This window comes from Nilaparvata lugens, chromosome 5, assembly GCF_014356525.2.
Source record: "Nilaparvata lugens isolate BPH chromosome 5, ASM1435652v1, whole genome shotgun sequence".
Lineage (NCBI taxonomy): Eukaryota > Metazoa > Arthropoda > Insecta > Hemiptera > Delphacidae > Nilaparvata > Nilaparvata lugens.
In genome coordinates, this window is record NC_052508.1 from 2,146,053 (window position 1) to 2,171,212 (window position 25,160).

The following is a 25,160-nucleotide window of genomic DNA, read 5'->3' on the forward strand; positions in this document are numbered from 1 at the left end:
ACTGCCTCTGCGCTTCCAGTCCGCCATTATCTGGCGTCACTATAATTTCACATGTCTCCTGCATGCGTTTGCTGACCCAGTTATGGCAACACACTAGCACGCCCATCGCATTTTGTAGGCGACCAGCAAAATGAAGATAATTTATTTCGCAATATTTCCTACAAATGCTCTGAAAATATGGGAACGCTCATGTTTCATACTACATAGGCTACAACATTATTATTTTGGAATAATATTCCCAACTTTCCAACTCGTCTGATAATAAATTCCACTCATAATTATGTAACAATTTCCAATAACGATCTTATTTTTGCAAAATGATGATAATTGCATACATGCACGGACCGTCATTCATGATTTCCTCCTATATAGTTCTTATGATTTGCTTCACCTGGTAGATCATAAATAATAATATAAGTTAGTAAAATACATCTTGTGTATCTTGTGGAACTCAATATTGACGAACGTTGCTGCGATGAGAAGAATGTATGATTATATTATCCATAAATTAAATTATTGATATTTGGAAAAATCTTAAAATTTATGGTATCATGATTCAAATAAATGGAGTGAATGTTGAACAACCTCTGTCTGTGAAACTTCTAGGTGTCTTGCTGGACTAGAACTTGTCTTGGAATAACTTTATTGATCAGTTGTGCTGTATAATATTATCTGGAGTGTTTGCACCCAGGCAGATTTCAAGATTAAGTACTGGGAACACTATCTCAACATGTACGATATATCGTGCCCTCATAATGTCGAATATTCGGTATGCAATATTGCTATGGGGAGGCTCCAGTCTCGAAAATTGGATAGAATGTTTAGAATGCAAAAGAGAGCTGTGAGAGCAATAAAAAGTCTTAAGCCATTAGAGTCCTGCAGAGAGTATTTTGAAGATCTAGGACTACTAACTGTGCCTGCACTTTACATTTTCGAAGTGATTATGTATATAAGAGATAAATAATTTATAAGAAACTGTGAAATACATAATTATGACACAAGAAAGAAAAGTAAATTTTCTGCACAATACCACAGGACAGCTCAGTATGAGAAAAAGCTTTCTTATATGGGTATCAAATCTATGAGTAAACTGCTGTCAGCTTTGAGAGAAAATGAGAATAAGGATATTTTCAAGGAGCTATTGAAAAAATATTCAGCAAACGGGTTTACTACAGTATCAAGAATGAATTTATGGATGGAGAATGAGGCTTTTGGGAGGGTTGAATTGTAATGTACATTGTAGAATGTGATGTATATAATATATTTATATGTGTACATATGTTTATTTGTATTCTTTTATTTCTTGACAAATAGTCCTCCTTGACGATTTCCTATACTCTTTTAAGAGTCTCCAGGAAGAAAATTAAATCAAAATCAAATCAAAACCATTAGACGACGATCAAAGTCATTCTAGAGCAAAAGTCCTAACTCCGCCTCCTAATAAAGATTTTTTTCATTTCTTTCTTAGCTAATGAAGATAGAATTGAATGAGAATAATATTCTTATCTGAATCTCAATTTCATCCGCAATAAGACCAAGCCAGATTATCCAGTCACTCATATCCATTCATGATTGTTTAAAGGGGATTACTCCACCCATTCAAATATATCTTTGGAATAATTAGTATCCTTTTGTGGAGCTATCAATTTGACAAAGAATCCATATGAATTATTAAGAACGGTGGGTGTAGAATCTCTGAACCTTAAAATTTTTTTTCTGAGAAATAATCGTAATTAATATTATGTAATCCAGTTGCATCTAATGTGTTCTTTCATGTAATTTTTGATAACAGAGTATTGTCTACAATTTAATTGTTTTTCAAATAATTATCAAGTTGAGAAGATGAAAAGCCAGGACATACAAAAGAAAATATTTTCTCCAGCATTCCACAGAGCAAACTCACCCCACTTGAGCGATTTCATGAGACTTCTCACTAACATTCCTTCCCCGTTATTCCAACTACAGGCAGCTTTTCAAAGACGAGTGGATTCTTAATGATAGCGGAATTCAGTTCATTCATTTGCTGGAAGGATAACGGACAGAGAGACGTTCTGGATAAGACTGTTTATTACTCAGGTAGTTCAGAAAGCTCAAACCTCAATGGTGTAGCTGTAATTATTGACCAATCCATCAAAAAGGCAGTTAAAAACTTTTTACCATTGTCAGACAGAGTAATGCTTCTTCAGTTGAATTTGGACGTTGGCACAATGAATATGATCCAACCGCAGAAAAAGAGGATGCGATAATAGAAAAGTTCTATGAAGATCTACATAGTGTGATGGAGGTTATCAAGATGTTACTATAGTCATGGGTGACCTGAATGCAAAGATTGGGGAAGGTCAACATAACCAATGGATTGGTCGTTTAGGACTGGGAGAACGAAATGAGAGAGGAGATCGCCTTCTTCAATTTTTCCAGGAGAACAATATGGTTGTCACAAATACCCTTTTTGAACTACCCAAAAGATGACTTTATACTTGGAAATCACCTCAGGACTCAGGAGAGAGAATTATTCGGAACCAGATTGACTATATTATGATTAACCAGAGGTATAGAAATGCAATTGAAAGTGCTAAGACATATCCTGGTGCTGATGCTCACTCCGATCACAATCTTTTGGTGGCAGAGATAAAAGTTGGATTGAAAAAAACAAAGCCATCAAATACACACACTAAGATAGACACCACGAAGCTCGAAAATGTCAACCTCAAATCAAGACTTTGTCAGGAAATTAATGGGAAGCTGGAATCTATAGATGATGAGATATGTGGAGTGGTCGAGCCTGAAACAATATGGAGGGAATTTAGGACGGCTTTACTACAGCCAAGTAGGAATTATCTCAACTGCCAACGGACACATAGGAGCAAGCAGTGGATGACAGAGGATATACTCAATCTTATGGAAGAACGTCGGAAATTCAAAACTGGTGACAAGCAAAGATACAAGAGAATACATAACTAAATTCGATACAAATGTAGAAAAGAGAAGGAGGCATGGTTAAAACAAAAATGTGATGGAATAGAAAACTTAGAACGCTCAAATGACTCTCATAACATGCATAAGAAAATAAAACAGTTCACTGGAATGCAAAATAAAAGCAGATACCATTTAACTGATGATAATGGGAAGATAATTCTAGATGTGAAAGATCAATTGAAGTCATGGGAAGTATACATACAGGAACTTTTTAATGACGAAAGGGAGCTCCTCTGCTGTGATAATAGTGAAGACTCTGGACCAGATAAAAATGAAGTTGAAGTTGCCATAAAAAACATCAAAAGTGGAAGGGCTGTAGGTAAACTCCCTACGTCCAGACGAACTCCCTGGAGAAATTCTCAAACTCATTCACGATGATTATGTGAAAATACTCACACATTTATATAATCAGATTTACTGGTATAATTTAAAACTGGTATGATTCCCACTGAATGGCTGAAGTCAATTTTTATACCTCTCCCAAAGAAGACAAAATAATGCTAGAAAGTGTCAAGATTATCGCATGATAAGCCTCATGAGTCACACAATGAAAACATTCCTCAAAATAATACACCGGAGAATTTCCAAAAAGCTAGAAGAGAACTTATCTGATACACAATTCGGCTTCAGGAATGGTTTGGGAACACGAGAGGCTCTTTTTGCTTCTAACGTAATTTTGCAGCGATGCCTGGATGTAAATCAGCCAGTATTTGCATGTTTTATTGAATATAACAAGGCGTTTGATAAGGTGCAACATAACAAGCTACTAGACATCCTCAAAGAAATGCAATTGGATGCTCGTGACTCCCGCCTGATAAGGAACCTGTATTATAACCAAAAGGCCACAGTACGGGTGCAATCTGAGTTGAGTGAAGAGTTGGAAATCAAACGAGGGGTTCATCAGGGCTGTGTGCTTTCACCACTCCTTTTCAACATTTATTCCGAAAGAATCATCAGCAAGGCCCTAGAAGATGAGACTGGAGGTATAAGAGTCAATGGCACATCTATCAACAACCTAAGGTATGCGGATGACACTGTACTGCTGGCAGAAAATATGGAAGATCTCCAGAGGATGCTGAAGAGTGTCATTACTGCAAGCAAAGAAGGTGGTTTGAGTCTAAATTCTAAAAAGACAAAGTACATGGTAATCACCAAAGACCACCCTCCTATCTATTCGCTGAAGGAATCCGTTTGGAGCGGGTGGATTCCTACACGTACCTTGGGACACGGGTAACTTCCAATGCTGATAACTGCTCAGAACTCAGAATAAGAATAGAGGAAGCACGTTCCACATTTATCAGGATCAAGAATTTACTGACATCAAAAGACATCAAGCTTGAATTACGAATGCGTCTCCTTAAATGTTTCGTGTTTCCTGTACTATATGGTGTGGAAGCATGGACATTGAATAGATGGGGTGAGAAGAAAATACAAGCCTTTGAGATGTGGACCCATCGCAGAATGCTGAAAATCTCATACACCGATCATGTTACAAATGAAGAGGTTCTGAGGAGAATGGGTAAGAAACTGCAACTCATTGGTGAAATCAAGGAGCGCGAATTAAGGTACCTGGGTCACATAATGAGAGGTCATAAGTATGGAATATTGCACCTCATTATGCAAGGCAAAATAACAGGTAGGAGGTCAGTGGGGCGAAGAAGGATATCTTGGTTGCGCAATTTAAGGGATTGGTTCAATTTTGTACCTCAAATGAACTTTTCAAGTCAGCTGTAAGCAGGGTGAAAATTGCCATCATGATAGCCAACCTCCGCCATGGAGACAGCACATGAAGAGAAGAATATTCCCAACTTTCCAACTCGTCTGATAATAAATTCCACTCATAATTATGTAACAATTTCCAATAACGATCTTATTTTTGCAAAATGATGATAATTGCATACATGCACGGACCGTCATTCATGATTTCCTCCTATATAGTTCTTATGATTTGCTTCACCTGGTAGATCATAAATAATAATATAAGTTAGTAAAATACATCTTGTGTATCTTGTGGAACTCAATATTGACGAACGTTGCTGCGATGAGAAGAATGTATGATTATATTATCCATAAATTAAATTATTGATATTTGGAAAAATCTTAAAATTTATGGTATCATGATTCAAATAAATGGAGTGAATGTTGAACAACCTCTGTCTGTGAAATTCCTAGGTGTCTTGCTGGACCAGAACTTGTCTTGGAATAACTTTATTGATCAGTTGTGCTGTATAATATTATCTGGAGTGTTTGCACCCAGGCAGATTTCAAGATTAAGTACTGGGAACACCATCTTAACATGTACAGTATATATCATGCCCTCATAATGTCGAATATTCGGTATGCAATATTGCTATGGGGAGGCTCCAGTCTCGAAAATTTGGATAGAATGTTTAGAATGCAAAAGAGAGCTGTGAGAGCAATAAAAAGTCTTAAGCCATTAGAGTCCTGCAGAGAGTATTTTGAAGATCTAGGACTACTAACTGTGCCTGCACTTTACATTTTCGAAGTGATTATGTATATAAGAGATAAATAATTTATAAGAAACTGTGAAATACATAATTATGACACAAGAAAGAAAAGTAAATTTTCTGCACAATACCACAGGACAGCTCAGTATGAGAAAAAGCTTTCTTATATGGGTATCAAATCTATGAGTAAACTGCTGTCAGCTTTGAGAGAAAATGAGAATAAGGATATTTTCAAGAAGCTATTGAAAAAATATTCAGCAAACGGGTTTTACTACAGAATTCAAGAATTTATGGATGGAGAATGAGGCTTTTGGGAGGGTTGAATTGTAATGTACATTGTAGAATGTGATGTATATAATATATTTATATGTGTACATTTATGTTTATTTGTATTTTATTATTTCTTGACAAATATTCCTCCTTGAAGATTTCCTTAAGAGTCTCCAGGAAGAAAATTTAATCAAAATCAAATCAAAACCATTAGACGACTATCAAAGTCATTCTAGAACAAAAGTCCTAACTCCGGCTAATAAAGATTTTTTCAATTTCATTCTTAGCTAATGAAGATAGAATTGAATGAGAATGATATTCTTATCTAAATCTTAATCTCATCCGCAATAAGTCCAAGTCAGATTATCCAGTCATTCATATCCACTCATGATTGTTTAAAGGGAATTACTCCACCCATTCAAATATATCTTTGGAATAATTAGTATCCTTTTGTAAAACTATCAATTTGGTAAAGAATCCACATGAATTATTAAGAGTGGTGGGTGCAGAATCTCTGAACCTTAAAATGTTTTTTCAGAGAAATAATCGTAATTGATATCATGTAATCCAGTTGAATCTTATGTGTTCTTTCATGTAATTTTTGATAACAGAGTATTGTCTACAATTTAATTGTTTTTCAAATAATTATCAAGTTGAGAAGATGAAAAGCCAGGACATACAAAAGAAAATATTTTCTCCAGCATTCCACAGAGCAAACTCACCCCACTTGAGCGATTTCATGAGACTTCTCACTAACATTCCTTCCCCGTTATTCCAACTACAGGCAGCTTTTCAAAGACGAGTGGATTCTTAATGATAGCGGAATTCAGTTCATTCATTTGCTGAATGGTACTTCTAGGAAAGTAAGGTAAAAACAAAGCCGGAGAACGGTGCTCTGGCAAGTAAGGTGATTCGTTGGACGGCGAGAATATACTGGTGACATTAAGAGCAGAGCAGAGCGGAGCGGAGAGCGGAGTGGGGCGGGCAGAACACAAGGTAAGGGTCAGTATTAATCACCCAGCACGGCTATGGCGAGTAGGCAAGCTCGCCAAATTAGAAGAATAAAGGATGCAGAGAATCCGGAGGAGATGAAAACGAAAACGATTGGTATGAGAAAGAGGGAGTCTCATGAAAGGAAGAAGAAAATCTTGAATGAAAGAGATGACTTTTTGAAAGATGGAGAAGTTGTTTTAAAGGATTATGAGAAGCTGTTGGAAGAGGATGATGAATGTGAGAGGGAACGGAGAACAACAAAGAAAGATATGAAATATAAAGACAACGAGATATGGAGAAACAGGAAGGGAGAGCTCCGATCAAAGATAATGGTTGAAGATTCAAGGAATAAGAAACAGATAGTATGAAACAGTGTGAAAGAATGTAATGTGGAAATGAAATGAGAAATGTGCAGAGAATGAAATGTGGGAATGTAGGAGAATGAGGAGCACAATCGGGAAGAGGGAAATTGATGAATTTCATAAAAAAATAGGGGAAAAGCTTAAGATGAAAGGTGAGAGGATTGGGGTAAGAGAATAAAGGATAGGTTAGGAGTAGGAGTACTGCATGGGGTTGAAGAATAGTGTAGAGTGTACTGCAGTAATCTATGATTATATTATAAGCGAAATGGCACTGATTCATTCACTCATTCACTCACTCACTCACTCACTCACTTACTCACTCATTTACTCACTCACTCACTGAATCATAATCAACAGACACTCACTGACTCACTTACTCACTCATTTACTCACTCACTCACTGAATCATAATCAACAGAGCTAAAATTCTACTGGACGAAATACGTTCAAATATGACAAGTTTGTTCAGTTGATCTTCTAGAGGCGCACTAAGAACGGATTTGAAAAGATCAAAAGATACGCCCATAATCTGCGTTTTTCTGCGTTTCCTCTGCTTTTTCAAAAAAAAAATAAAATTTGGTACACATGCTCAGCTGAGGAATAGGAATGTTGTATTGAAAGTTAAGCTCCGCCTAAAGTTGAGACGCCTTAGTTCCACCCAGAATCGGCGGTTTTTGAGCGTCATCCCTGCGTTTTCTAGGCCTTCTCAAGAGAAAATTGACAAATCATCTTAAACTTTGGTACAGAAGTTCAGCAAGGGTCTAGAAATTTTGTCTGGAGAGGACTCAGAATTACGCGAAAGGTAAGCCCAAAATAGGATGTTCAATTGCGTTTTCCTAGCATTTTCTCTCATTTTTCAAGAACTAGTATTGTAAGAAAATTCTCAAATTCTATACACAGGCACAGCTGAGTTATAAAAATGTTGTATTGGGAGGGTTTTGGTATAACGCATTATTTCCGCCCAAGATCGGCGGTTTTCCTACGTTTTCTAGGCCTTCTCAAGAGCAAAATGACAAATCATCTCCAAATTTGGTTCAGAAGTTCAGCATGGGTCTAGGAATTTTGTCTTGAGAGGACATCAGAAAAACCCCAAAGATACGGCCAATAGAGGCGCTTCTACAGCGTTTTCCAAGCGTACCCCAGCATTTTTTAGAGGGTTCTTCTCAAGTTTTTCATTGAGTTTTCAATGTACTATCAGACTGAAATACAATAATTTTCATAATATCTTAACTAAGTCTCCAGTCGAGAAGTAACTGAATATTTTTTATCTTGATGAAAATGAAGATTTTTGCAACCCTGCGCCACATAATTCAATGAAAACTCGTGATCGAACCTGAAAGTCGCTTTCCCTTTTTGACAAAGGAAATCGACCTCAAATGGAGCATAAGCTTAAGCTTAAGCAAGCTTAGCTGATGCTTTTTTAGGATGATCCAACCGAGGGTCCAGGGGGTGGTGCCTTCTGTCTAGACGGATGAGGCAAGCGAAGCGAGCCTCCCGGCTAGTGGTTTATAAGGTTGAATAGTTGGAAGAAAAGGTTGTTGTATGATGGATGTATTGATCCAGAGTCAAATGATAGAGTGATAAGGAAATTCATGTGAGTATGAGAGGTTAAGTAATATCAAATAGAGAAAAAGTTTAACAATCAATTGTTAAAAGATTATACGGGTAAGAACTTGTGATGTTTCTACTAAGAATGAACTATGAAAATGGAAGGAAATTGAAAATCTCTTGGAGAGAGAGCTCTTTGCTTTTTCCCTAGAGTTCATGTGTGACCGCCATGAGGAAAAATATGGGAGAAAAGAATAACATATATCATAGGAAAGACGAAAATATAATAAGAATACATATACAGTAAGAAATAATTAAGAGAAAGTAAGATGGTGGGGGGAAGGAAAGAGTATGATGATGGATATAATCAGAAGGAGCAAGAGTGAGATGTAGGGGCACAGGAAGAAATAAAATGTGCTGGAGAGGAAGAGTAGACTGCAGAGAAATAAACCAAGTAATGAAGAGGAAGAAGCCTTGGAAGGAAGTGCAGCGCTAACTAAATTATTAACAGACAGAAAGAAAGGTTGCCTTTGAACGAACGGGAAGGGAAGTGACTACCACTTTACTTATAAATAGAAGTGAAAGAAGAAGAAACAAAGAGAAAAGAGAAGAGCAGCACCAGGATAAGAAGCTTTGTCGACAGTAAATGAAGAAACTACTTGGCGCTTCCTTTTGCTCGACTGTTCGCGCCAACACTTTTCTCCTGCACTTTTCTCTCCACCTGTCATTCGTTTTTGAAAAGCTCACCTTCTCAGCCTCGCACCCTGTCCTCCAGTCTGTCTTCTCATCACGTGTTCTGTTTTCAACGTAAATTTATGATCTTCAGCCGTCCTCACCTGAATACCTCTGCTTTTGCATAGATCTCAAGAGCGAAGCTCCAGAACACAAAAAACGTGCAACGTGCACCACCTCACGTTGCTGAGCAGCGTGAAAACTGCGCAACACCAGTCTTCATCCCAATCACTCCACGGATCACTCAAATAAACCTAATTTCAATTTGCATTTGCTGTTCTAAGTGATGATGCTGAGATAGGGTGTCAGGCATATGAAAATCTGATAAAGTTGCATCACTCATTCCACTCAAGTCATGCGTGAAAACTCATTGAGAAAGCTTATCTCAACTAAACTAGAATATGATGCAGTTTTAAAGTAGCAGTGGATTAATCCTATTCTGCCATTAATCAGAAAGATACAAATCCTCAGCACTAATCAATTTGGCATCTAAGACCCATCATGTACACCATTTTAAACAAATATAGATCAGCTGTTTGTTTACACCCGGGATAAAAAACATTATTATAATACGACAATGTAATAGTAGATTTGCGTTAGTTATAGATAGTGCATATGGACCTTGATGCTTTGTTATATGCGTGTAGTGATATTCACACATACCTCTAGTTTGAAGTTTCAGTTGGATTTCCACATACATGTATCAGAGTCCGTGTCCGGTTCAGTTGAAATATTTTTAAATTCATTCTTCCTCCGTCGGGTTGTGTTTGAATAGTACCACTCTGTGTTATTGTAATTAGTTGAATCGAATTGGCGATCTACAAACGTCCAGATTGAACGATTTTTGATAATTTTCATCATCAAGTCATAATTTATTATTCTGAGCAAATACCGGAATAGAGTTGTAATTCCATACTTGGAAAATTAAGATCCTGAAGCTCAAAACTCTTTCTAGGAATTTAATTTTTCTATAATATACGTACTGAATTTCCAGTAAAATCTACATTAGAATTCCAGACTGTTAATAAATCTAGAGCTCAACTCTCGTATCTCACTTGGCTAAGCAGTATGTTAGAGAAGTTATCTCTTGATATTTCACCTTATGGTGGGAGCAGTTGAGTTTTGAGAACTCGCAAGTGAACGCCTGAGGAAGTACTCCAAATGCCATCCTTGGTTTATCAGCTTAGTTGATATTGTATACAAGTATTCCAGCACAAGTTGGTAATCTGAATAGGATTAACTGCACTCCATCCAAAGTTGAATAGACACGGGTTGGAGGTTCGTAGTTGAGCGCCTGACCTCCATTCTGTCACTAAGTCAACCCGGAGTTGCTCCATACTCTCCTTCCAGATTCTCCCCTTCCACGGTCTTCCTACTATCCTTTAATCCACCAACACGAACATCCTCACACGCACACACACCCACAAACATTCTGATTTCATTTTGTTCAAAGAGAATGCTTTGCCAGGAAATAGAGCTAGTTCCCGAGGGAAGACAATTAACCTCGCTTGTTAAACAACTTTTCATGAAGTTTCAGTCTCATTATTGCTGTTTCCCTAGGATAATGAGTCTGCAACCGTTTCAGGAGACAGAATGGAAATATTATCATTTCCAGTCAGCAGTCTTGATTATTTGACATTAGGTTAATTTCAAGGGTGACCAATACTCTAGAATACCGTCTAAATGAGAGAGTCGTATTCAAGGATAATGTAATAAATCCATCAAAGCATAGTTTATAATATTTATTTATTAATAAAACAACACAATTCTTTCAATTGATCTGGGAAGGACCAACAGACACAGCCCATAACTGTTTCTTCCCCGAATTTTGATGTATACACTTTAAATACGGTAGTCCAAAAGCTTATGATCCATGCACTTTCAAATTCCAATTTTCAGTCCAAACATTTGAAAAAAGAAAATTTTGTATTTAGATTTTTCACAAACCAAATTTAATAACAAAATAACACTAAAATAATGATTATCTTTGAAAATTTCGATATAGGTACTCTAATTTGAATAAAAATTAATGGATCTTGAATAAACTCATATCTTTGATCATGTCAACAAATCAGATAAGGTTGATCAAGTCGGTTTATCTATAATTATTGCCAGATAATACTTCTCATGAGATCCGCTGATTGATTGCAAAAGTTCAACAGCTGAACATAATTCTGTCTCTCTCCCTCACAGCCATTCGCATTTTCTGTTATCAACAGACGACGAAATTATCATGTGTTTTTCCAAGGATGAATAATTATCATCCTTTTCATGTCCTTCAGCGAGTTTTCCCATGGATGAGACCTAGTGCAATCAAATTCTTATATTATCATAAAACTATACTACGTTCCAAATTTCGTGAAAATCGTTCGAGATCCGTTGGACATAAATATATAACCATATAAATATTGTGGAGCGTTTTTTAACGGCTTCACATATGTAGAGTGAATCTTGTACTAATTCAACGGTGTTGAGGTTATAAATTTTGTAACTGCGTGCGTGGACGCTGAGTGTACAACAGACTGATTGACTCACTACAAGATTCAATACAATTGTCGGAATCGCAGGAGGCTTAAACGCTCGCTCACCCTTGATTCTTCTTATGACAGATTGTATGGTGATGAAATTTTTATAAGCAGTGTAGCGATCGCTAAACACTGAAGACGGATATCTTAAAATTATTACCTGTGAAGAATGAGCATATAAAATCATACAGGTCGAGCAAAAATCCCGATGTAGATAATTTACGGGACTGCGTCTCTAATAAGTTCCGAAGATTAAGATAGGGTACAAGGACCAGATATCGTTCGGAATATATTTCGAGAACAGAGTCTTGTCGGGTTTTAAGCTCTATTGTAGGAAATTATATGATCTCTGGCTGCATCTGCTGTACTGTTGATGTATTCGCTCCTAAGTCGAGGTTGGTAACAGATAAAAGCTGATATATGAGCAGGTAAGGACAAAGAATAAATATCTCGATCTGACCCCACTCGCTACATCCACTTAGACCTGTTCCAATATCCAGCTTAGTTCAATTATTTCGATGATCGTATTCGATCGGTTCTTGATGATATAGAACGTATCAGACACAATAATTGACAGGCTTAAGAAATAATCGAACTCAGAAAACGAATTAACAAAATTGAAATATATTATAATAAAATATATGATCATACAGTGCAGATTCAGAATTTGATTCACAGGTTGATAATAATTTAGCATTAACAAAAGAGTTAAAAATTTTCTTGTGCTTGCATGACACCATGCATGATCTGACAGAATTTTACAATTGATAAAAGTTAACAGTTTTGAAAAAACAGTGAAAAATGAATAAAAAAAATGTTTTTTAAAAATGCTCGGGGTCGTGGTTCTGGCAGCGGAGGATAGTTAATCAACTACAAATTCTTAGAATTTCTATATGAATAAATTCTAGGCTCTTAATAACTAAAAGCGCTTGTCGGCGTGGCCAATAATTTAACGAAGAAAATTTTATATTTTTCTGCACTGAAATATTTTCGAAGCGTAGATTGGGGCCCCTTTAAACTTATAACTCACGTGAAATTCCTTGACGGTCGTGGTTTTCTTCTTTATCAAAATCGTTTGGTCGGCAGCAATCCAGGCTTCGGTCTCAGCACGTGGGGAATTTTAATTTAAATATCTCCTTCACCAAATTAATTAAGGGATAATTTAACTTTAAACTTTTAATTTATCGATTGATGAACATGGATTTACGAATAACAAATAGAATAGCCTAAAATATTGGCTCACAAATAGAACATATAAAATCGAACGAAAATCTTACAAATAGGTCTTGGTAACTTTAACGAGGTCTGAATGGTGAGGATTTCAAAAGGGAAGTGCTGTCTTTTTTCTAAGCTTCTTGGCTAGAATCTTTCTTCTGAGAATCTCGGTGTAATAAATTTGCATAAAAATTTGCCATTGGTAGAACGATTGTGACGTAGATGTGACGTCAGGGGCAGGCAGTAGAATATAATTCCTTTAATTACAATAATAACTCAGTTTATATAATTCTTAAAACTGCTTAATCTTCTAGACATAGTTCCTCTCATACAATGTACATGTGCTAGCGTATATGATAAGGCAGGTTTGTTGTCTGATAGTAGATTAACATGTGTTGCTTTCAAAACGATCACCTTTTTGGTGCTATTTCTATGCACTATGATTGGCTTAGACTTGCCAAAGAGATTCAATCACCATGTGGTTCAGTTGAAGTAATAGCTAATAAATTAATATTCTTATACAATTTTTATTATGTTTGAGACTGTTATAATTAATTTCTGCCGTTTTTATCAATAATATACTGTTCATGCTATGACCTAGTTAGTTACAATAAGACCTGACATATAATAGCCTATAATTTCTTAAATAATAAATAATTTCAACGATAATACATACATTTTATTTTTTATTCGAAATTCTTGGTCCTTTATTGATAGTTTTATAATTTTTAGGAATGATATTATACCTTGCATGAAACTGGCATGACATTTGACAATACTTTGAATCAGTCAGCTGTGTTCGAGCTGCTTTAAACATCTGATCGGTAGTAAACAAAGTGTAACCTCAAAATTCAATGAGCAATTCATAAATAATTCGTGCTTTATTTGCAGAATAATTATACGTTTATTAAATAATTTTCTAGAAAATATTCAGTACAGAACGTTACTCTTATCTAATATACAGTTACTGATAAGTAAGTTTTATCGCTCGGTCGCTAACTACTCCTTTAGCAAATTCTTTCCTTTTTAGAAGGCTAATCACAATTATTCTCTCTTCTCATGAGGTCTATTTGAAAAATTCATCACAATATATACAGAAATTGCTCGCTTAATATAATAAGATAGTATCTATTTTTCCGAATTGATATTTGTTTGTTTTTTCAAGTGTTAATTGATCATCCAATGAGTGATAGTAGCTTGACCTGGTTTTTATTCAAACTGTAGTATAAATTTGAAAAGGGACAGTTTTTGGTTGCCATCTTCATATAAGTGTGGTATTTGTGAATAACTAAAAAATACCAATGCTATTGATATAGCATTAATCAATAATTCGTGTGAATATGTCATAATAAGAAATGTTGAGTGAAAATAAATCCTCATTTCAGAAGGGGTTTTCAGTTCGAAGAATATTATTGAATAAGAATATAAAAATGAGGAATACATTTGACTCTCAGAAAATAATTCCAAATTAAACATTGAAATTCATCGAGACATCAAAGTGATATTACTAATCTTTCATGAAATTGAAGTGATATTTCTTTGTCAATTCACGTTTTATTGACGGAAAGTATAAGAAATCGCTCATTACTGTTCTCATAAATATTACTGTGAGAGTAATACAAGGTACGAGGAATTATACTTGGCAACTTGAGAAATTCAATCCTTTACCCCTTCTGGTTAGGTACTGCAAAGGAAAATTAATTTTAAAAGCCATTCCAGACAGGAGAGAGCACGAGATGAAATTAAAACGCTGTCGTGCTATTTCTCATTTGCCATTATATCATATGCTTCTACGCCATTCTCTATCTTTCCTTCTATTATTTATCTTCCTTTTCTCTCTTTTCCTTTTTACTCCGATTCTCCTTCGTGCTCTCTATCTAACGGTTGCTTGCCTCTCTATCAATTCTGGGAAAATGCACCATATTTCTCTTCTAACGTCCAATTACAGTTGTAAAGGAATTAGTGCTGCCTTACAGAATCTTATCATTTTCACACAATGCAATTTCAAGTTAACATTGAGTTTACAGCCAAAGTTCTAAGAACATTTTTTGCGTCAGATACTGTGCAAATGTGAGCTAGAACGGAAATTAATATTCTGAAGGAGCTCATTCTTCTAGAAAGTTATCTTCGACAAAAGTACCTTCTAATCGCATATTGACAAATTACGTATTATTAATCATTGTAAACGTTCTTTGTTGAGCTTTAAAAAAGTGAGCAAAATAGTATATTTCGCACCTAGGGCCGAAAATGAGATATTTCCGGCTCGAAATCGGTTTTTAAGTCCGAGGCCGTAGGCCGAGGACTAGAAAAGATTGAGAGCCGGAAATACATTTTTGCCCATGGTGCGAACACTATTTTTGGCCACACAAAAAAAAACTTCCCAATATATAAGAAATTAAAAAATAAATAAAATTCAAACAGCCTATTTTGATAGTTTGAATCTTGGTTATGACAACTTTCACTGTCAATTAATTTCAATATTACTAATTAATGATTTACAATAGTGACAATATTTTTATACTATTAATATTTCGAATAATTGTTTGAATTTTTATAGCTCGCGCTTTGCGCCTGGTGCAATATCTCATGGATAGATGGATGAATAGAATTTTCATTACTATTGTGAAATAATGTGATTAAAAAATTAATATAATTGCATATTTCACAGTTTTGTCTCAAAATATATCTAAAAAATTGATTGAAATTTAAATTACGGTAACTAATATAAAAAATAGCTAATAAAAGTCGAAATTCATCGACAAAAAAAAATGTCACTGACCGAGGTTCGAACCTAGATCAGGTTTGTAATTCACTGAGCTTAGAGCTTTTGAGTACACGCCTTTACACTCTCGGCCATTGCTCGTTTTGATCAAACAGGCCTGTAAGTCAGGTAACGTATGTAGGCTACTATAATATAGTGTAGCCTATAGCGGCAAACTTTAAGCCGGTTTGCCGGCATTTTCACAACAAAATATTGCTCTGAAAATAGTTAAATCATAGAGAAAACATTCGAAGATTCAATCTTGAGTGGGCCTAATGTTTTCTCCATATGGTTTGATATTGAAGAAAAATTATCTAAAAGTTTTAATAATGAATTACGGAAAAATTACTAGGAATTTTTTAGTCAAGGCTGAGTTTCACCAGTAGGCTTACCTTAACTTTAGATCTCTGCTGTATTTTCCTATTATTATTGTTGATTGTATTGCATTAAGAAGTGGAATTCGATAATAAAAAAGAAACAATTATTACTCTACCTCACTTTTAAATATTGATACAATTATTGTACTTTGATTTCAAATTCGATTCTTCACTTTTAAAGACTTGCGATACGTACCTTTCTGACAATGGACAATGTAGCCAACATTATATTGTTGAGGCTATGGATATATCATCGTATTCTATTGTTTGATATCAAAAACACAATAATAAATATTAAATTATGAAACAGTAATTTATAAAATATATTATTATAGACATAATACCGCGATTCACGATACATAATTATATAGATTATTACAGTCATTATGAGATTATCTCTCCATGATTTTTGTGAGATCGGACACGATCAGCTGTTATTCAAGGTCATTTTACAGCCCTAGGGCTGTAAAGTTTTACCGGCCTGGTCGGAAAACAATCACTTTCGGCCTCCATATGACGCACGTAAACCAGCTCATTACATCCAAGTGTGGCGAAAACAATTAAACTTTCCCAAAAGATGTTTAGAAGGCCTCCTCTCTGCTTTCCTTCTCATCAATCAAGTGCTTAGGTATTGGGTATTCAATCCTAATATTATTCAATTAGAAGAGCATTGAGGTTATAAGAAATTATTATTAATTATTACTACGTATTATTATGAAATTATTATTACAAGAAATGAAACCTGTAGGTGATTGGAGAGAATAACAGTATGATATCATTTCATCATAATTTATCATGAATAAAAATAGTTCAATTGGTTCGCACACTCGCTAGTCAATATCTCTATTTCATGATCGGAAATTATTATAAACCGAATATAAGCTATTTTATGATTCATAACTATATTATTATGATTCGATGTATTTGAAAGGAGTACTAGAATTTATTGAATCTAGAAGATCACCCAATTATATTTTCCATTACAAGTTTCAACCTACTCTACACTGTTTCATGAACTAATCATAAATGTTTCAATCAATCTTTATTATTTTCTAATAAATATTTTTCAACTGATCAAAATTGATGAATTTTTCAATGTTGATTGTACTTTTAAGATGAAGTTGGAGAATAATTTTACATTAACGAAATTGGAATGAACAAGAACTTGGAGGTAAATTCTGACTCTAATTATTATTACAATACTGGCTAATTATTATTACCTTTGAACGTGAATGAGAGCTTTCAACTTTGGATGAAAATTCCTTACAGTTGGTTATAGATCTAAATATTTATTTCTAATTAAAATAACCAGTTTCCCACAGGCGGTTTGCCTATAATTATAAGGGTAAATTCTCAATAAATTACTCGAACATTAAGGAACTAGCTGTTTTACTTCATTATGTACAGTCTTGTGTGATATAAAATAATCAATTATAGTATAACAATATTATTAATATCATTCTGTTCTATGTACAACACAAATTGAACTCTTCATATTTGATAAAGTTTTAATTGATTTGACTTGCATGAACAAGATTTTTATCATTCAAAATGGATGGATATGGATAATAAACTACTATTAATTGGAAATACTTCTCACATAAACATTTCACGTAACTAAACAAATTTTCACTTGATAATAGTGGGCTCATTGAATATAATCATAGATCGTACCGTTTATAGCGAATTATTCCACCGGCAATGAGGTTCAGGCAAATAGATTATTATAATACTTTTCAAACTCAGGCTTCGTAAACGGATTGTAACCTCTATTTCTCTTAACGAATGCAAACGCTCCGGAGGGAAAAGATTACGTTTTTGGGAAATTCCTTTCTCTTTGTTGTCGGTATTGTTTTCCAAATCCGCTTGGAAATCTTGGTGGTTTGAAGAGCAACAATATTTTCCTGATATGATATTCTTATTTCCTGCCGCGTTCCATCTCATCCTCTTTCTCATATAATACAAAATGTTTTTGAACGCTCAGATCTGAACAATAAAACACACTTCGCAATCGCATAACAATGGAAATAAGACGATTACGGTTAGCGTAATAATTGAGTGAGTGAGAGATCTATTTTTCAACATTCGAGTTCTCCACATGATTATTCAAGTACTCATGGAAAAAAATCATTTTTCTCGAGATAAATTCCAAATATTTGAGTACGGTACTTTGGAAATGTTCTACTATTGCCGACAAGCCTCCAAATATAATCTCCTATTATGAATTCTCATTCACTTCATAAAACATGACATTCCAAAAAATCCTAAAGTTCTTCCGCACTTGAATCTACAACAAACCAGTTGTTGATTTGTTCTCATAAACATTCGTAAAATATTAATGGAAATAAATCACTTTTTCATATTATACTCAAATGCACAATACCCCTCTTTCATAACCCTATTGGGTAGTGGAATTACAAAGCTCAGACACCCTTTCAGTACAAAGTACTGAACTAAACTGTCAAATAGCAAGTACCGAAACCAACAAAAACCAAACCAACATATCCATGATCATCCTTAAATTCTAAACTGGATTGGAATGAGAATTCGTAACTGATTTTGTTTTATTCGAAGTTGACGTTGGCTCGGTCTGTTCCTCCTGTACACTCATTATAACCATCCTTGAATTGTAAACTGTTATGCCGCATCTTAATCCCAATCATAGGACAAAACTACTGGTATGTATCGCTCTGATTGATCTACTGAATGTTCTGTAATATTACCGAGCACAACTGGATTGAGATAATCTTCGAAATGACTAAAATCACACGCCATAACTGATAGCACTAAACTATAATCCCCTCGTTGATCTGCTAGCCAGTATCATAGTTATTCTGTTATCAAAGCATTAATGTAGTAAATATAGTGCAATATCAGTACTGATCATTGCTCACATGCTCAGTTATTGAGTCAAGCTGCATTTCATGGTTTGCCATAAACGGTTTATTATACAGTCATCATGGGATTAAAGGCTAATAGCCTTTTTACATGGAATGAGCTATCTTTAGAACAGAACCCAACAATCGATTCGAGTCACGATTGAAAGGCTCCATAGCAGTGTCAGACCCATAAGCCATAACGCTTTAAATTAGTGCTGCAAATAATTTCCCTATGAAATTCAAACAGTTTCAGTTTGTTTTGTGGTGAATATTTATAGTTATCATCGATTGATCAATAATTCACTTCATTGTTCAATCTTCTAATAAAATTTCTGTGTTGTTGTGGTGGATAACCATATTGAATGGAAACTACTTGACATTGCAAAACCACTGGTTTATCACAACAATTCTGGATACTAGTTTGGTTGTTACACCATCATTCATCTCTAGTAAACTTGAAACTTGAACATCTATCAACAAATTAAATATACAATATGGATATTACAGAAATATATAATATGGAGGAGCCCTACGATTGACTATTAGTTGTTGACCAATTGAAATAATTGATCTCTCTGTCATTGGCTGAGATGTTTTCCAAATATGAGCATGGAAACCGTTGTACCAAGCAACAAAAATAGAGAAATACTGTAAACACTATACCTTTCTAATAGTTACTCTCTCTTTCTATTTCTCAGTTGATTTTCAACGATTTTCATCCTCATACCAATATTTTGGATACTGTAGTCGTGTTGAATCTTGGCTCTATTTGAACTCGGCTAAAAATTTTTTCACAGACTAATCTGAAGACTAAACTCCATCAAGAGGGTTCTAAAGAGCTTGGCTTTTTCAAAAATGATCTGTCTCGAAATTCCCAAATTCGATACTTAGGTTCATCTGAGAACTGGAGATATGTTCATAAAAATATCCCAGAATCATGGCTAAAATATTGTTCTATATGACTTTTATAACGTTTTTTCAGATCTCACAAACAAAGCGATTTGAACCTGTAGTGAAGGCTCAGTTAACAGTGTGAAGCTTGAAGCGTATCGCGAATGCCCCAGAACTATGATGTGGCTGACTTTTTGTCATAGTCATTCAATCTCAGCTGTTTTCCATGCATAAAAACAAGCCGGTAAATAGCTGTTTGCCGAACAAATATACATATGATTCTCATGACAATATAATGGAACCATATGTTTTCTTTACAGTCGTGTATGCTTCCTAGTTCCGAAATAGGAACAGCAAAGCTGCTACAAAAAACCTTCAGCCCTCCAGGTGAAAGTTTTGTCAACTTCTACAAAATTCCTAATTCGGAATTTGTAAACTAGGTTATGTTTATAGAATGCATGTAGTAGCTTCAGCAGAAGCCGGCTATTTTTTCTATTTCTCAATTATTCTTCTTTAGATTATAATGACGAAAAATAGTGTACGTTACTTGGACGTGAATGTGTTTTGTAGTGCTCGAATGAATGAAACATCGTTCTCGCCTGCAAAAGACCCCTTCCCATCCTTGTGACGTTAGATAGGTACTATTTCTGATAGCCAAGTATTAATTATATTTATCGATAGCTTTGTACCTAGATTATTAGGAGATTAAAACTAAATACCAGACAAATGAAAAGAGCCTGCTAGCCAGTTCTCGAAGGTCCAGGGGGTAAATCCCTTAACCTGTTCGTTTAAGTCTGTGTGAGCAGCTAGAAATCTTTATACTGGTGATATTTTCCAAAGTTCCACGTTTTGGATAGTATCAAGTTATTAGAATGAACAAGTTTTTTTCCGATTATTACTGTCACGTTATTTTTCATAATTAAATAACGATTAGCCTCCTGCTTGGCATCAATCGGTAGAGCATGAGAAATATTTCAATAATTATAAAATCTGATCGTGGTTTTACTAGGATACAGTCTCATAAAAATCTTTATAGGCCCAGATATGAGCTTCCACAATAATACTGATAATTTATTAAAAAATATATATATATACAAAACTTATCCTATAGTATTGAGGAATAAAAATAAATCGTACACCATAAAAAGTTTGATACATATATTAACAAATATCTCAAAAAATAAATCAGAGCAAAAATATATAGAGCGACAGAAATATATAATGTAAGACAAAACAATAATCGAAATCAATAAAATATCACAGGCTAATACTATTCTTTAAGTTCTATAGCACGAAACGCTACCATGTGCTTTCATTTTATGATCATATGCATTTATTTGCATGTAGCTTCGATATCAACTTGCTGATACTTGTCAACTTGGATGATTCTATTTAGAATCTGAATTTTTTTAATCAGCATGACAAATTGACAACTAATAATCCAAATATATATATTAAATTCTATGGTTTCTAATAGATTTCTTTATAATAAACATATTTTATCTCAGGGTGCGAGATTTGGCACCTGATGGAATAGATAGATCAATTCATCTAGTGAATCAGAGCTACATTATATTATCGCAAATTATGTTGCAGAAATTAATGATCATATGAATATTGTATTAATAGCCTAGAACTTAGTATTCTTTGATTGATGGATCTTTTGATATATGGATTGATTCGTTACTATCTAATAAAATACCTTTTATACTATCTTTACTTGCGCAAGTATTTTTACCAAATTCTTAATTTATAAAAAACCCTTTCGACGAGCTAGCTTTGATCCTTATTTCATTTCGAAGCACTGAGGGCGCCCTATCACTATTTCGAATATTTTTCACTCACGTGCTGGAATTTTCTATGAGCTGCTGATGTCGATCCAAACTCCTGGTGGTCCTGGATTATTTGTAGCCAGAGTCGTCTCTTCCAAGGGGTTAAAAAATTATTTAAAAATGACTTCTGCTTTACATTAGCATCTCAAAGTCTTATGAAAAATTTAGAAATTCGATTTAACTTTAAGTTATTAAAAGGTATAGTAAAATATTATGCTCTATAATTTTTGGTGACATCTCATGGTGGTCGTTGGCAGGCAAGTGTCGAAGTTCTCTTTTCTAATTCACAATTTTCATTTCCGATTTCCAAATTTACATGAAATTTAAATATTCTGTCCCTCCGCCATTCATGGCTCAAATAGACCGTACCAAACTATTAAATTATTACTCATGTTACATCTTTAATAATTTATTTGCCTTCGGGCCATATCCAAAACATAAACTGCACAATAATAATTTATAAATTCTTATCATTTGTAGAAATATATACAAATATATTTGAATCGGCTCACTATTGCCGCCTATCAATTGCCACTATTTGATTGGTGCATGCAAATTATTACAGTATTCATGCGCCTAGTAACCTCCTACTTCTTTAATACATTTAATTATTTTTGTTGGGGTTTTTTAATATGCTTTTTACATGCAAAGTAATTTTTTACACATTATAAGTTGTTTCTTATATTACAACAATTAGCCACGTGGGACGTTTAGTTCCTCAAGTTGAATACTGTTTCGCCACAATAAGTTTCTGCCAAGGTGTTTGGTCAGATTCTATGTTATGCGCCTCGGTCGATCATTAGGTCGCCGATCAGTAGATGTTTTACGCCTAACCTCAAATTTTCAATATTTTATATAATATTATACAGTAGCAAAAATTATTTCTATTCCTATTCGGCCGTTGTACAATTTGGCTATGATGCCTGATATTATCTAATCTTTAACATAATCATCTTTGGCGATATTAGCCTATTATTTCACTTAGACCTATAAATTTCTTCAAAAGGAATCTTTATTTATCCATTCGGATTTTTGAACGTTACATTACTTTTTGGGATATGAGTCCCAAAAATTTTCAATTTTTAAATTATATCATTTCAAATTCTGTAAGAAATGAATCCATGAAATTTTGAGGATACATTTCTCTTGGTATAAAATGAAGAACTTGTTCCCAGGAAATATCAATTTTTGAAAAATTATTCTATTTTCAAAAAATGACCAGAAATAACTAAACTTAAGTTATGGCGAGTAAAGCGGAAGAAATTTTCTGCTGCTAGTTGGTAATATGGGCTAGAATCTACCTATTATTAGTTTTTCAGTTTATGATAATTGGACATTCAACTTCCACAGATTGACATCAATGTACGACTGAGAACATCCATTTCCAAAAGGCACTAATGATACAGAATGAAATCAGTCTTCTATTCTTTATTCAAGAGTGTAAAAATGCATAGCTACCCTTTTAAAAGCTGAATGCGCTCCATTCTCTATTCAGCAAAAAGCTGTTGGAGCCATTGGTAATTAATGCAAGTGAGCTTTCTTCCTTGCTGTACACTTCCAAGTGTATTTGTGAACGGCAGTAATTGGAAGACTGTTTTTGTTGCAGAACGCGGGTGTTAACTTGTTAACTGATTCCAACATAGTCTATCACACCCAAAGTAGATCAGGGATCAAGAGATAAATCCAGTGTACCACTCCGATTATCCATTCAGCGATGCTGAGAAAACGAAAGATTATCTTTTGCAGGGAAACAACGGATTAGGCCTACATAGAAGAATGATAGATGAAAAATCGATCTCATTATCAAATGTAGAAACTTGACATTCTATTTGCTTTTGTTTCATGGTATAGCGTATATTATGTTTGTTTGTCAATGTGTCTATTATGATAAATCTGTTATCATTATTTTATTTCGATGCTCTATGACTTTTGAATTGAGTATTTTTGTTTATGGGATCCATTGGATCCTTCATTGAATTGAAGGAAAACACCATCATACATTCATATTAGTCATTTAATAATCATATTTCATAAGTTATTCAACTCAAATATTCAATTGCTAATCCATATTGAGTAATTCGTCTTTTCTCCGCAGTACAAGGTTCAGCTATATATCTTTCTGCTACAAGTTCAGTGCTTCAGTGATAAGGTTCCATGGTGCCTCCACCAATTGTTAAATTTTCAATTAATTAATTCATTTACAACTTTCCTAAAATCAATAGCCGGAGAAAACGAGGAAATTGGCGAATATCAGTTACTAATTCTCTTCAATTTGAATGCTTTACTTGAAATTCATCATTTTGCATAACTGATTGCGTATCATATATTTTTTTTACCTAACTATGAAATGCGATTCTCTCCATTCTCTTGGACATTTGAAAATGACTACGGTACTCTCTTACTTCAAAGACTAATTATTCTTGATACAATCACTTTAGACCCATTGAAAAAAGCTTGTGATTCTCCCAATGTGTTGCAGTTTAAACTTTACCAGATAGAACTGTTTCTTTTGTGATGCTAGCCACTTCGAAGTTGAGATGAACTGATTTAAATTGATGTATCCATGAGAAGATAATCAATGGACAGACATTTTCTCAGGAATTACTCAAAATTTAATTTCTCCAAATAGATGAAAATATATTTTTTTCAAGTATAATAATAGCATCACAGAAAAATAACATAAAAAATATTAGTTGATGCTATATTTTACGCATAAATATGTATCTATTTCAGAGCCCTTGCATTTACAAAACTAATCCTTGAACAATTGATAAAACTAACCTTAAAATCAGTTGAGAGTGTCTTCGATATCCTTCACTATTTGGTCACAGCTGATATGATACAGATATGACGATGAATACAGTAGTCTATCAATGATATGTAGACGTTTCAGATATGGCTAGTTCCAAATAATAGTCACAAATATCCAAAGTTATTCAGATTGGAAAGCACACCTCACAATACGCGTGATACTGATCAAGCATGTTGAGACCGGCATGTTGAGATCGTGAACGTAATCAGCGAAGAACCGAACGAACTCATTCGATAGCAGTTCACCACTGAACGCTTCGTAAACGCGAGGGCTGTTCGTCACTACCACCCTTACCAAACCAAATTTCCCAACTGCCAAGAATTTCCCTCCGACGCCGTATTGGAATTGGAGCAAGCAATTTCAACTTTCTTTCCCTTCGAATCACCATGCGGAAGTAAGTTATGCCTGATATCCAAAACCCATCATCCAGCATCAGAGAGAAATCTTCAAAATACTCAACGAGTTAGACTATTGCCACGACGTATTCTTGTCAAAAATTTGAGTGAAAAGTAATACTCC

The 25,160-nt window shown here is 34.5% G+C and overlaps 1 protein-coding gene across 4 annotated transcripts in view; it reads right to left on the bottom strand.

The window, feature by feature from the left end:
- LOC111051765 (tyrosine-protein phosphatase Lar-like) overlaps positions 1-24,894 on the bottom strand; it is a 560,641-nt gene extending 535,747 nt beyond the window's left edge. For 3 of the 4 annotated variants that reach the window (XM_039429679.1, XM_039429675.1, XM_039429678.1), the window contains exon 1: positions 24,611-24,883. The gene's annotated coding sequence lies outside the window, so the exon portion shown is untranslated. Of the gene's footprint in view, positions 1-24,610 lie in introns of all 4 variants that reach the window. The other variant, XM_039429683.1, reaches the window with a different exon arrangement.
- Between the last annotated feature and the right edge of the window lie 266 nt (positions 24,895-25,160).